The following is a 13485-nucleotide window of genomic DNA, read 5'->3' on the forward strand; positions in this document are numbered from 1 at the left end:
TGGAGGTTGCTTGCGTTTCAGCTTTGGAGGTCTCTGTTGCTTACACAGATTATTATTGAGAGCCTCCGCGAATGTTTTTGTGTTACTATGTGTGGATTTTGGTGGTGTAGATTTAGTGAGACTATGTGATGAGTGTGGTGTGGTGCAAATGTTTAGCTTCTCCTCATGACTGCCAAGTTCAGTCTTGGTTGGAGAGGGCTTTACCTCCAGTTTGGCTAGATAAGTGCATCTCTCACAGGTTGTAGTGTTGGGTGGTAGGAGGAGAGGGTTGTCTGTGTACATGAGGCAATTTCTACATTGCCTCAAGATGCCCAGATTCATCAGATAGACAGGAGAGAACACTGGGAGCTGACCCTTGGACATGCCTGAGTAAAAAATATTTTCTTCTGGATAAGTGAGAAAAGTGAGTACAAGAGCTGTTTTTCTCTAAGCAAGTGAGAAAAGTAAGTACAAAACTGTTTTCCTCTAGGTAATGAGGAAGACTGAGTGCTATAGTAATTAGTAGCTTATTTAGTGCTTACAAGTTCTGAACAAGTGCTGAGCATGAATAAGCAAATTTAAGTGTTAAAACTAAGAATCTGTATCTGCACTTGTCGAGTTACAGGACAGAAACAAGTGCAAATACAGGCTTTCAAATCAGAAAGTTGAGAGAGATGGAAGAGATTGCCCAAACGGCTAATAACTACACTTTCTGGGCCAGAACCACTCCTTATGTGATAGACAGGTTACCTAGTGCTTATCACTCCCACTGATAAGCTAGAAGGCTTCCCTCCAACACAGAAAGGCTTGGGGGGCTCAGAAGCTTACATACAGTCCTGGATACAGCAAATCTGTATCTGGAATAGGCTTACAGTTTTTTTTTTTACAGAAAAGTAGCAAAAACAGTAGTAAAAACAATTCACATGCAGTGCAAGCTAGCACACTTGAGTATGTAGCAATATTAGACCAAACACAGTATAAAAATGCAATTAAATTAAAAGGACTAAAAGCAAGTGCAGAAAGAGTTTATTAGGTAGAATGTGGTAAAGAGATGGGACCGGGGGAGTGTCCCAGATCGAATCTACAGTGAGGCGGGCAACTGCAAAAGCCACCAAATTGAAAGTACAAACGCAAAATAGAGAGGGTGGGTGGAACAAAACAGTTTCAACAGAGATCTAAGCAACAACTAACAGTACAAACTCTAAAACCAAAACAAATACTCAGCTCTGTATATTTGCAGATCAGTCTCTCAAAACAGGGAAGTAACAGTTTCAACAGAGATCTAAGCAACAATTAACAATCTCTATAACAAAAAAAATATATACTCAGCTCAGAGAGTTTATTTTTACTCATCCATCTTATAAGAAAATACTGGCTTATTATCGTTTTGTGGATGACATTTTATTGATATGGGAAGGGTCAGAAGAAGAGTTTCTAGAATTCAAAGATTATTTAGAAACTACTACTACTTTTCTAAAATTCACAGTGCACATGTCCTTTGAATCAGTGAATTTTTTAGATGTAAGTTTTAGTATAGACAATGGTAAGTTGAGTTCAACTTTATTCAGAAAAGCTTGCTGGAGAAATTCCATATTGTGCTATGATAGCATGCACCCCCGCCATGTTTTTAAGGGGATAGTCAAGAGCCAATTTCTTAGAATATCCAAGATCTGCAAAAATAAAGATGATTTAACCCGTGAAGCAGACATCTTGGAAAACATCTTCCTTGAAAGAAAATATGAAGAAAGTTTGGTGAAGAATGTTAGGTCACAAGTGCTTAAAGAAGAAAAAGCTATGATTTTGCCCTTAGGAGACAATTCTAAGCATCACTTAGGGCCTAGAAATCCAACTAGTACAAAAGGAAAATTAAGTTTCTTCACCACATACACTAATGATAGTTCCAATGTTAGGAGAATAATCAACAATAATTGGAAAGTGCTACTAACAGATGATTACACACAGCAATTGGTAGGCAAAACACCACATTTTGTCTATAGGAGTAATAAGAGTCTTAAAAGAATGCTATGTGATAGACCCAGTAGGAATGAACAAGTTTCAGTTGAGAAAACAGGTACTTATCCCTGCAATAACTGTAATTATTGTAAATATATCACAAATGAGCAAGAGTTCATACATCCAGACACAAAGTTTGTTTTCAAACCAAGATTCTTAGCATCTTGTGATAGCTCAGGCTTGATCTATTTAGCGACGTGTGTTAAATGTTCAGCATTTTATGTGGGCTTAACAAAACGTAAGCTTAAGAATAGGGTGTACAACCATATTTATGATATCAAAAAACAAAACGATTTGAATGCCTTAGCGAAGCACACGCAAAGCTGCCCAGGACACTCTTTTGTGTTCAGAGTTCTGGAATTAGTTGAACAAAACATTAGAGGAGGAGATTACATCAATCTATTAGAACTTAAAGAATTAAAATGGATTTTTAGATTAAAAGGGCACTATTACCCAGGTTTGAACCTCTATGTTTCAATCAAACCACACTTAAATGCACGGAGGTAGTATGATTAAATCTGAAAATGCCTTTAAACACATTTTAAAAATATTTTTATAAGTATTGATGAGTGTTTATTTTATCTATTTATATGTAGACACTTTTAGATGAAGTTGATATATATGTGATTTGTTTTACAAAAAATGAAAGAGTTTTTAACTATACACCATAAGAGTTCATGTTTATATTATACACCATTATATTATAGACTACGAACATTTAGCAAATTTTACTCGTTCCTTATTTACCCATCTATACACCCTTTTCCCTTTTACCCATTTCCCCTTCCTTCCCCTCCCTCCCCCGCCCCTTCCTTCCCCCTCTTTCTTCCCCCTTTCCTGTTTCTTCTTCCTTTCTGTTTCTTTCCTCTATTTTCCTCACTTTCTTTACCTTCTCTATCTTTTCATGGTATTTAATGTTTGTATACGCATATACATATTCATATATAGTGCACATACACAAGTTAAAATATAGGGTATTTAAATTAACTAATAATCATTTTAAGGAAATATGAAATAATACAAGAAGTTTTCACATTCACACCCTCATAATTATAACTAAAATTTATTTAGTATATTTTATAGTGTTACTTTATTATTCCTGATATTCAAGCTCTGATGTATAAATTCACTAGTAGTTCATAAGCTTTTATATCAAAGATTTTAGTGTAAACTGCATTTATGTGCTAATTTTAGTCTTTATGTTACTTGTATTTTTATTTTTATTTTTACATACAATAACTTGATTCTAAAAACTGCATTTATTTGTTCATAGTGAAAGTTCAAGTATTGATTTTGTCAATGTGCTTTAATTCTTCAGTAGAAATGCATTTAGAATATGTTCCTGTAAGTCAGTTCCTTAATGCAGCTATCATCATTTCTCCTTAATTGTCTTATTGAATTATTGAGTATACCTGATTGATTGTTTAGATAATTAAGTGTTGATGAGTTCTAGTATATAATGTTATTCATTTTGTAGTAAGCTTTTATGGTCTGAAGAAGCGTACAGGAAGGTACGCGAAAGCGCTCACCGTTAAATAAACCTTTTTGTTCTTTAAATATACAGCCGTGTTGAGTCCGAAGTTTATATTCTGTAATAAGTTATTCTTCATTTAACTACGGCCTCATAGTTGCAGTGGATCTTGTTTTCATATATACTCAGCTCTGTATGTTTGCAGATAGTCTGGAAGGCAGTCTCTCAGAACACAGGTTCCAGCAATTAAATGCAGGCTGTTACTAACAGGTCAAATTTTATGCAAGTCTATGCATGATGCATAGACTGATATTATAATGACAGCAATGTACATTCTTGCCCAACAAGGCCAGTTGGGAGGTGTTGCTACAGCCAGTTGAGTGATAGTCCAGCACCTTGTTGATATACTGGCTGGGGATCTTCTGCTTCTGTGGTATCTGTGTAACTTGATATGTGAAATCCTGATGTAGCCATACCTGTCTGCTCTACATTTTTTGGCAGATTGTCCGGGTGTATGGCTAGAGGTTTTGTCCAGTCTGCATAAACATGTGTTTTTATGGCAAGTTATTTCAGTATAATTGAAGAGTGATGTTACAAAATATTGACAGACATTACGGTGTCAGCCTACATAACCTTCAGACAATTCCCGCTACTGCAAACCCCTCACCCTAAAAACTTTCTCACTATGTCAGGGCAATATTTACAACACATGCCTGTCATTGTGCCTTTGTTCCACGTTTACTTCTGCCCTTGTTCAGACATGTTGCTGTCAGAGGTTTGACGTTATGGGTGTAGGTACAGACTGAATTGTACTGTGCAGGCATGTCCTTTATATACAAAAACAGACATAAAACAAGGAAAAAAGCCACATTGACAATGACCACTAGCAACAGTACCAAGAAGCATGATTATTCACAAAAGCTCTAGCACCCTAAAAAAGGGAACAATGACCTCTTTTTTCCTGGATGAGAACCCTTTTATGATGAGGTGTGCCACGTGGAAGAACTTCCTGACTACTGTGGCGATGTGACTATCAAAGGAGAGACTACTATCCACCTGGGTCCCAAGGTCTCTTATCATACATTCGGTGTTAAGTAGATTGCTGCCTATGTGGTAGTTCGTGGGTACAGAGTTTTTACCAAAGAGGATGACACTACACTGTTTGGCATTGAGCTTGAGGCCATGACTCTGACACCAGGCATCTGTCTCAGTGAGGCCCTTCTGTAGGATGCCCACATCATTTGGAGACTTGATTATGGCTCCTAGTTTGCATTCATCTGCAGACTTCATTAGCCAGAGGCCTTCTGTGTTAGCCTGTACTTCAGAGAAGTAGATACCAAACAGGAGAGGATCCAAGATGGAACCCTGTGGTATCCACTTGTCACTGCTTTGAGGTCAGATTTGGAGTCTGCAACTTTTACAGTGTGGGTTCTGTGAGTGAGCCAGTTGGCAACCCATCTTGTGACGTAGGGATTTATACCTAGTTTAGTGAGTTTAGCTATAATTTCAAAATGGGGGATGGTGTCGAAATCCTTGGCGAGGTCAAGATAGGCTGTGTGAACCCCCTTACCCTCATCTACGGTTTGGTGACTGCCTCAAAAAAGTCGACCAAGTTCACAAACCCGAACTGGGTGGGATCCAGAGTTTGGAGGTTATCAATGTCTTTGTTTATGAGTTCCATGATGATACATTCCATGGCCTTGCAGACCAGGCTCGTCAGGCTAATAGGTCGATAGTTCCCAGGATCAGTCGTGGCTCCCCCATTGTGGAGTGGGATAACTGTTGCTGTGTGCCATTCAGTGGGCACAAAGCCTGATGTGAGGCTATTATTTAGTGGGGAGCCAGTTCATACTGATGTTTGTGTAAAATGCAGCCTGGGATGTTGACCAGTCCCATGGATGCTATGTTTTTGGCTTTAGAGAGTGCAGCTTTTACCTGCGTAGTTGTGATTACAGGGACTCTGCATTCTTCCTGTATAGATATGGGCCCTTTAGGGTGTGGGGGGGGGGGGGTAAAGTTTGCACTGAACCTATCTGCCAGGATGTTGGCAATATCAGTTGGTTCTGGATTTTCATGCCTTTGTGCTGTTACTCAGAGCAGATCTGGGTGTTGCCATCGAGATTCTTGACATAGCTATAGAATGCTTTGTGGTTGTCCTTAGAATTAGTTGTGATTTTGTTTTCATAGCTAGCTTTGGAGGATCTTATAAGGGATCTCAGCTTCTTACTGAGGCTGACCAGGGAGTTCCTCCACTCATGGGATTTTACTCTCTTTTACAACAGTTTCTTCCTTCTGTTGTACAGTTTGTTTATGGCAGGGGACCACCAGATTGGCTTCCTTTTTTTGGAGGATAGCATCTTGGTTCTGTTTGGGATAGCACGATCCATGCACTCGTGTAGGTGCTTATAGAGTGCATTTGTGTAGGATTCAGCAGTTGTAACTGTATTGTCCATCTGCATGGGTGTCATGAAGTTCACCACTTCTGTCTTAAGAAGCATGAAGTTGGCTTTGGAGAAATTGTTTACCATGGTTTCCTTAATGGAGGGGGGGTGGGGGAGGGATGTGGATATCAAGGGTGATTAGCTGATGGTCGGATTGGACCAACGAGGAGTTGACTTCAGGTGTGGAACACTGGTCACTCATGTTGGTAATGACTAGGTCAAGGATATTGTTGCTCCTGGTGGGGGTGTGGATAAGTTGATCCAGGGCATTGGAGTTTATGAATTCAAGAAAGCATTGAGCTAAGGAGTTGGTACACGAGTAGTTTTCCCAGTTAATGATGGGGTAGTTGAAGTCACCCATTATTAGGGTGTTTAGTTGAACCCTAACATTTTCCAGTACATCAAGAAAAGAGGAGTGGGAATCCTGGGGCATGGTGGGGGATGTGTAGCAAGCTACAATTTGGATTGCAGTTTTGCCCAGAGTTAATTGCACTTGGATAACCTCGGATGCATTATGCTGAGCAACTAGCCTGGAGGTGTGGATATCCTTAATGAATATGGATACACCTCCGCCTTTGTTGTTTCGGTCCAGGTTAAATGGCCGAAAAGTGTGGTATGAGTTATAGCATGGTAGTGCAGGGGTGCTCTCTGGAGCCTTGAACCAGGTCTCAGTCACTGCACAGATATCGATGTTCTCCATTTTAAGGAGTGACTCGAGTGAGTGCATTTTGAGATTTAGACTTCTAGCATTGAGTAGCATTACCCTCAGTTTTTGTTTGCCTGTTCCTGTTACGGTGGTGAATTTGTTATTTGAACCTTGCCTAAAAAAGGCACTATAGGGGTAGCAAGAGCCTTAGCCAGTATCTGAAATCCCAGGGGCGACAGGTGCAGGCCATCTGTGGCAAAGCATCGTGGTCTGTCGACCATGTCATCCCAAGCAGACAGACACTGGATTCTCTTAGAATGACACCAGAAGCTTAGCCAATTGTTGAAGTCAATCATTTTGTCCATGTACTGCGGTATCATTCGGGGTGATGGCAGAATGCTACTCAGGGCTAGGGTCATACCTGCCTGGGCTACAAGATCGGAGTTCTCTTCCATGTCTCTTTTCATGTAGTCCAGGGACGTACATCTCAGGTCATTCACACCAACATGGACAATGACAGAGTCATATTTGTACTTGTTGTGGAGTGACCTGAGTGCATGGGTTATGTGGCAGATCCTGGCACCTGACAGACAGCTGACAGTAACCTTCTCCTTGTTTAGCCTGGTGAGTGGGACATCAGTGTGCCTGACTATAGAGTCACCTATGACTAGTGTGTTGGGTACATTGTTTTGCCTTATTGGCTATGCTTGAGTGGCACACTGAGTCTGTGGGCTATGTGTCATTTGGGTTGTGTTGGGGGATGGAGGTTTCAGCTTTGGAGGTCTCTGTTGCTTACACAGATTATTATTGAGAGCCTCTGCGAATGTTTTTGTGTTACTATGTGTGGATTTTGGTGGTGTAGATTTAGTGCAACTATGTGATGAGTGTGGTGTGGTGCAAATGTTTAGCTTCTCCTCATGACTGCCAAGTTCAGTCTTGGTTGGAGAGGGCTTTACCTCCAGTTTGGCTAGATAAGTGCATCTCTCACAGGTTGTAGTGTTGGGTGGTAGGAGGAGAGGGTTGTCTGTGTTCATGAGGCAATTTCTACATTGCCTCAAGATGCCCAGATTCATCAGATAGACAGGAGAGAACACTGGGAGCTGACCCTTGGACATGCCTGAATAAAAAAATATTTTCTTCTGGATAAGTGAGAAAAGTGAGTACAAGAGCTGTTTTTCTCTAAGCAAGTGAGAAAAGTAAGTACAAAACTGTTTTCCTCTAGGTAATGAGGAAGAATGAGTGCTATAGTAATTAGTAGCTTGTTTACTGCTTACAAGTTCTGAACAAGTGCTGAGCATGAATAAGCAAATTTAAGTGCTAAAACTAAGAATCTGTATCTGTACTTGTCGAGTTACAGGACAGAAATAAGTGCAAATACAGGCTTTCAAATCAGAAAGTTGAGAGAGATGGAAGAGATTGCCCAAACGGCTAATAACTACACTTTCTGGGCCAGAACCACTCCTTATGTGATAGACAGGTTACCTAGTGCTTATCACTCCCACTGATTAGCTAGAAGGCTTCCCTCCAACACAGAAAGGCTTGGGGGGCTCAGAAGCTTACATACAGTCCTGGATACAGCAAATCTGTATCTGGAACAGGCTTACAGTTTTTTTTTTTTTTTTTTTTTTTTCAGAAAAGTAGCAAAAACAGTAGTAAAAACAATTCACATGCAGTGCAAGCTAGCACACTTGAGTATGTAGCAATATTAGACCAAACACAGTATAAAAAATGCAATTAAATTAAAAAAGGACTAAAAGCAAGTGCAGAAAGAGTTTATTAGGTAGAATGTGGTAAAGAGATGGGACCGGGGGAGTGTCCCAGATCGAATCTACTGTGGGGCGGGCAACTGCAAAAGCCACCAAATTGAAAGTACAAATGCAAAATAGAGAGGGTGGGTGGAACAAAACAGTTTCAGCAGAGATCTAAGCAACAACTAACAGTACAAACTCTAAAACCAAAAAAAATATACTCAGCTCAGTATATTTGCAGTTCAGTCTCTCAGAACAGGGAAATAACAGTTTCAACAGAGATCTAAGCAAAAATTAACATACTCTATAACCAAAAAAATATATACTCAGCTCTGTATGTTTGCAGATTGTCTGGAAGGCAGTCTCTCAGAACACAGGTTCCAGCAATTAAATGCAGGCTGTTACTAACAGGTCAAATTTTATGCAAGTCTATGCATGATGCATAGACTGATATTATAATGACAGCAATGTACATTCTTGCCCAACAAGGCCAGTTGGGAGGTGTGGCTACAGCCAGTTGAGTGATAGTCCAGCACCTTGTTGATATACTGGCTGGGGATCTTCTCCTTCTGTGGTATCTGTGTAACCTGATATGTGATATCCTGATGTAGCCATACCTGTCTGCTCTACATTTTTTGGCAGATTGTCCGGGTGTTTGGCTAGAGGTTTTGTCCAGTCTGCATAAACATGTGTTTTTATGGCAAGTTATTTCAGTATAATTGAAGAGTGATGTTACAAAGTATTGACAGACATTACTGTGTCAGCCTACATAACCTTCAGACAATTCCCACTACTGCAAACCCCTCACCCTAAAAACTTTCTCACTATGTCAGGGCAATATTTACAACTCATGCCTGTCATTGTGCCTTTGTTCCACGTTTACTTCTGCCCTTGTTCAGACATGTTGCTGTCAGAGGTTTGACGTTATGGGTGTAGGTACAGACTGAATTGTACTGTACAGACATGTCCTTTATATACAAAAACAGACATAAAACAAGGAAAAAAGCCACATTGACAATGACCACTAGCAACAGTACCAAGAAGCATGATTATTCACAAAAGCTCTAGCACCTCGGCTACACAGCCCTCAAGAAGTCCATTATATGTGTAGTATATTCCACATAGCACTGTGACTTTCTGTCTGCTGTTTGTCCTTCCTTTGTTCTGCTATTTCCTTTTACTGTTCCTATGTCCTTTCTGTTTAATCCCCGGAGCGCTGCCCAGACCCATTTAGCTAGTGTAAACAGCAAGAAATGGCCCACCCCTGGCCGTGAACACGCTCCTCAATTCATGGAATAAGAGTAAACAGCCTCAGACACATCTCCTCCCTTAGCTGTGCTTAGCTAAGCAGAAACCAGCCAACAGAGCTCCAATGTGCTTACAGCAAGCATGACACACCCCTTGTTCATGTTACTTGCTCCTCCTGCCTACAAGATCATGTTAGAGGCTCTAACATAGAGCACCAACATGGTTAGGTGCAGTCTGACACTTAGAAGAAGTTTGTGATTCAGTCCCTTCATTAACATACCCCACTGCTGTAAGCCCTAGTTACTGCACTACACACAAGCCTTCCCCCTTAGCAATCACTGTTCCCTGCCATTGTTTATTTTTTGCATGCCATTGACTATAATGGCAAAATGTAGAATTCCCTACTGGATATGTTTTCACCCTAATTTTTCACTTTTCTACCCCTTTCCACTAGAGCACCACTTCCCATGCACTCAATGGCTGAGATCGGCCAAGAAAAATAAAAGTTTATATTTTTTTAAGCAGTTTTGCATGCCAATGGCCATATATTTGGTCATTGGCATGCATAACGGCTCTAATACTTTATTGAGTGTTGACATGTCTCCGTTGTGTAATTTGCAGAAATATATTCTGTTAGTAACAAAGTTAGAAATTCAGTGTTACTCGCATTTTCAAATAATCTTCCATCAAGATCAGATATTGCATCTTCTATACTCAAAATTTGTGATGATTGTTGTTTAAGAGATTCCCTCAGCACTCCAGCTTGATTTTTACATTCCTCATTGAAATAGTCCATTTTGCTTTCTAATGTATCTACCTTTACAGACAAATCACTGATGTTACTTATATAGCCTGTATGTCTTTTTTCATAGTACTGTCTTGTGCACTGGGCTTAAAGAAGCTCATTCTGAGAAAATTAGCTTGTTCTAGTTTTCTTCACAAGAAAAAGCAATTAAAAGAGTTTCAAGCCTGTTATTTTTTGTAGTAAGTCTTTCAGCAGATGTTCAACTGTAAATCTATCAACTTTTGAAACATTATATTTGAGTTTTTTAGTAAACATCATATCTGAGACGTTAAAATGAAGCAGAGCTAAAAAACAGCGCTGTTAACTGCTCACCCTCTTGGCCATGTCCCCATCAATCCATTTCTCAACAAATTTTACTTAGTTCTACTTTAATGGATCTCGGAGCAGTCAGCATTTTGTGTGTGTGTGTGCGTGTGTGGGCATGGATATATGTGTGTGTGTGTGTGTGTGTGTGTGTGTGTGTGTGTGTGTGTGTGTGTGTGTGTGTGTGTGTGTGTGTGTGTGTGTGTGTGTGTGTGTGTGTGTGTGGGCATGGATGTATGTGTGTGTGTGTGTGTGTGTGTGTGTGGATGTGTGTGTGTGTGTGTGTGTGTGTGTGTGTGTGTGTGTGTGTGTGTGTGTGTGTGTGTGTGTGTGTGTGTGTGTGTGTGTGTGTCTCGCTCTCTCTACCTCATGCACAAATGCACAAAGACAGACATGCTTTTGCTTTCTTTATTTTTAATTTAAATTTAACTTTTGTTTTTATTTTGTGCTCATTAAACAGCAATGCCCTGTTTAGTGAATGTAAAAGAATGGTGGCTGATTTTTTTAATGTCCGATATTCACGGCATATACTGCTATGAAGTGGTGGACTCGTTTTTCAGTGACCATTACCTGTACATTAACACCCTGCTAAAGAACGTACATTCCCAAATTAGAGTGATGATGTACAGGTCACCCACTCTCTAATGGCTTGTAACAGAGATTATGGTAACCTGTCCACTGTGAATAAAATCCTTACATCATCAGAAAGGTTGAATGTTTTTGTATTTACGTGGTGCATTCAAAACATCTAAACCAGTTTTAAGGTAAACAGTTGTTAAAAAAAAGATTTCTTCATTTTTGTTCATAGTTCATTGTACATTTTTGTTGAGAAATGCCTTAAATCAGCAGTTCATGAGTATTCCAAGTAATATAATTTTCTCTGTAGACAACACCTATTTCCCCTTTTCTTTGCTGTAAACACCCTACATCACATTCTAATATCATTGTGGACACCGTCTGCTTTCTTTCCCCTTCCTTGTTGTCCGTGCATTAGCTGTTTGGTTATTTTTTAACCAAACCTTCCTTTCCCCTCATTTCCACAGTTTTCTTCTTTAGTCCCTCCAGCTGTTGTGCTCACATGGCTGAGGTTTTTGAAACTTGGTTTTGTTCTTTTCACCTTATGTATATTTGCACTCTTTCTGTTACTTCTACCACAGTGTCCCCATTTAGAACTGCTTGTCTTTTTCTCAGCATTTTCTATTCATGCTTACCATCTTCTCACTCCATATCTCAGCTGCTTTACTTTTATTTTACTGCTCTACCCATACCTCTTAACCTCTTAGAGCAAAACATTTGTACAAAGCCATAAAGAAAAGTAGGACAAAGGCCCAAAAAGAGGGGTGATTGTTAAATATTGCTCTTACAAACTTAGAAAGTGGGTAAACTAGCAGGTTTTGCATTAGCATGAATTTTCTGAAGGGTATGAAGTCTGAAACTCAAATGTCTGTCATTATGTTCTAATTTCAGTATGCAATGATTTGCCAGTAATTTGGCAGAAAACCACAATTTTATGAAAAACAAATCCAAAATATGAGGCAACATCTGGGCAGTCTGCGACAATCTGTACAGTTGAGAGGTATGTCTACACAAGTCCCGACTCTGGAGTTAGTCTGAACAGCATCAGCCTCCAATGACAGAGGATATCCCTCTGCTGAATAGCTTGTCTTGTGTATCTCCATTGTTTTCTCAGGTTTGTAAAAGCATGGACACATTATGTCAGACTAATCTTCACTTCCTCCCCTGTATTGCCAGTATTTTTTTCTGTTTTGGCCCCTTACATTTCCACTCATCCTGGTATACAGCACACTTTTGCACAAACTTCATATGGTGACAGAATACAGAAGCTGAAGTCCTTTAATCCTTCTTTAATATATGGATTTCTTTTCATTTCCCTTGATTTATATTTCTGCATACCTCCTTGCTCCATATTTCTTTTCAGTTTATATATGACATTTCCTCTTTCCTTTTCAGTTACTTTCTCAAAGGTATCCCTGGATGCCTTGTTCACACTCCTTAGCCATCCTTTAGCAGACACTATTTTTTATATATCTTTCCTGTGTTCCCTTTTACCCCATTTCTTTCCTTATAATGTTCCTTAGATAACTTCCAGTCTGTATACATTTCCATAGCTCATTTATTACTAGTTCATATGTGTTCTTTGCACAGATGGACACTATGACTTCAATCGTATCTCATTCCATATATCACTGACGTACGAGCATTACTCAATGTTCCAGACCCCCCCACACACACAGTTTACTACTGTGCTTTTGTAAAACAGTTCTTGCCCTAGCTGACTTCTTCATCTTTGTTTTCTTCTTCTTAATTACACCTATTGTGTATCATTTATGCTTTCCATTCCTCTTTGCGGCATATTTTCCAGTTCGTTCTTTTGGTCAAAATTACTTTCTCATGGCTGTTTGCTAATTATAATACTCCTTAATACTACTCTTAATAGTTAATACTACTGTCCTACTTTGCGTTATATTAAATGCTACATTATACTTAACCACGATTATGAATGCCTGTGTCTCCCATTATCATTTTGGCTGCTTGCCTGTCCTTTCCTAAAATGGACTCAGAATGGTGTCTAAATGCTAGAAGTCCTCTGCTAGGGTCAAATGAATACTACACAAATTAGCCTTAGGATGACTGGTTAACACAGATGATCATTCAAATGGGAGCTTACAAAGACTGTCATTGTTTCTGAAGTAGAGAAACCCTTATCAGGGTGCTTCAACTGCAAAAAAAGTAGCATTTCTAAGAGTACTGGCTTTTGCAAAAGAGTGACCCAAGTCTCATCCTCTGTCTTCTCAAGACACAGATTTAGA

The sequence above is a fragment of the Protopterus annectens genome, chromosome 1.part1 (genome assembly GCF_019279795.1).
Source record: "Protopterus annectens isolate FY-2018-M chromosome 1.part1, PAN1.0, whole genome shotgun sequence".
Lineage (NCBI taxonomy): Eukaryota > Metazoa > Chordata > Ceratodontiformes > Protopteridae > Protopterus > Protopterus annectens.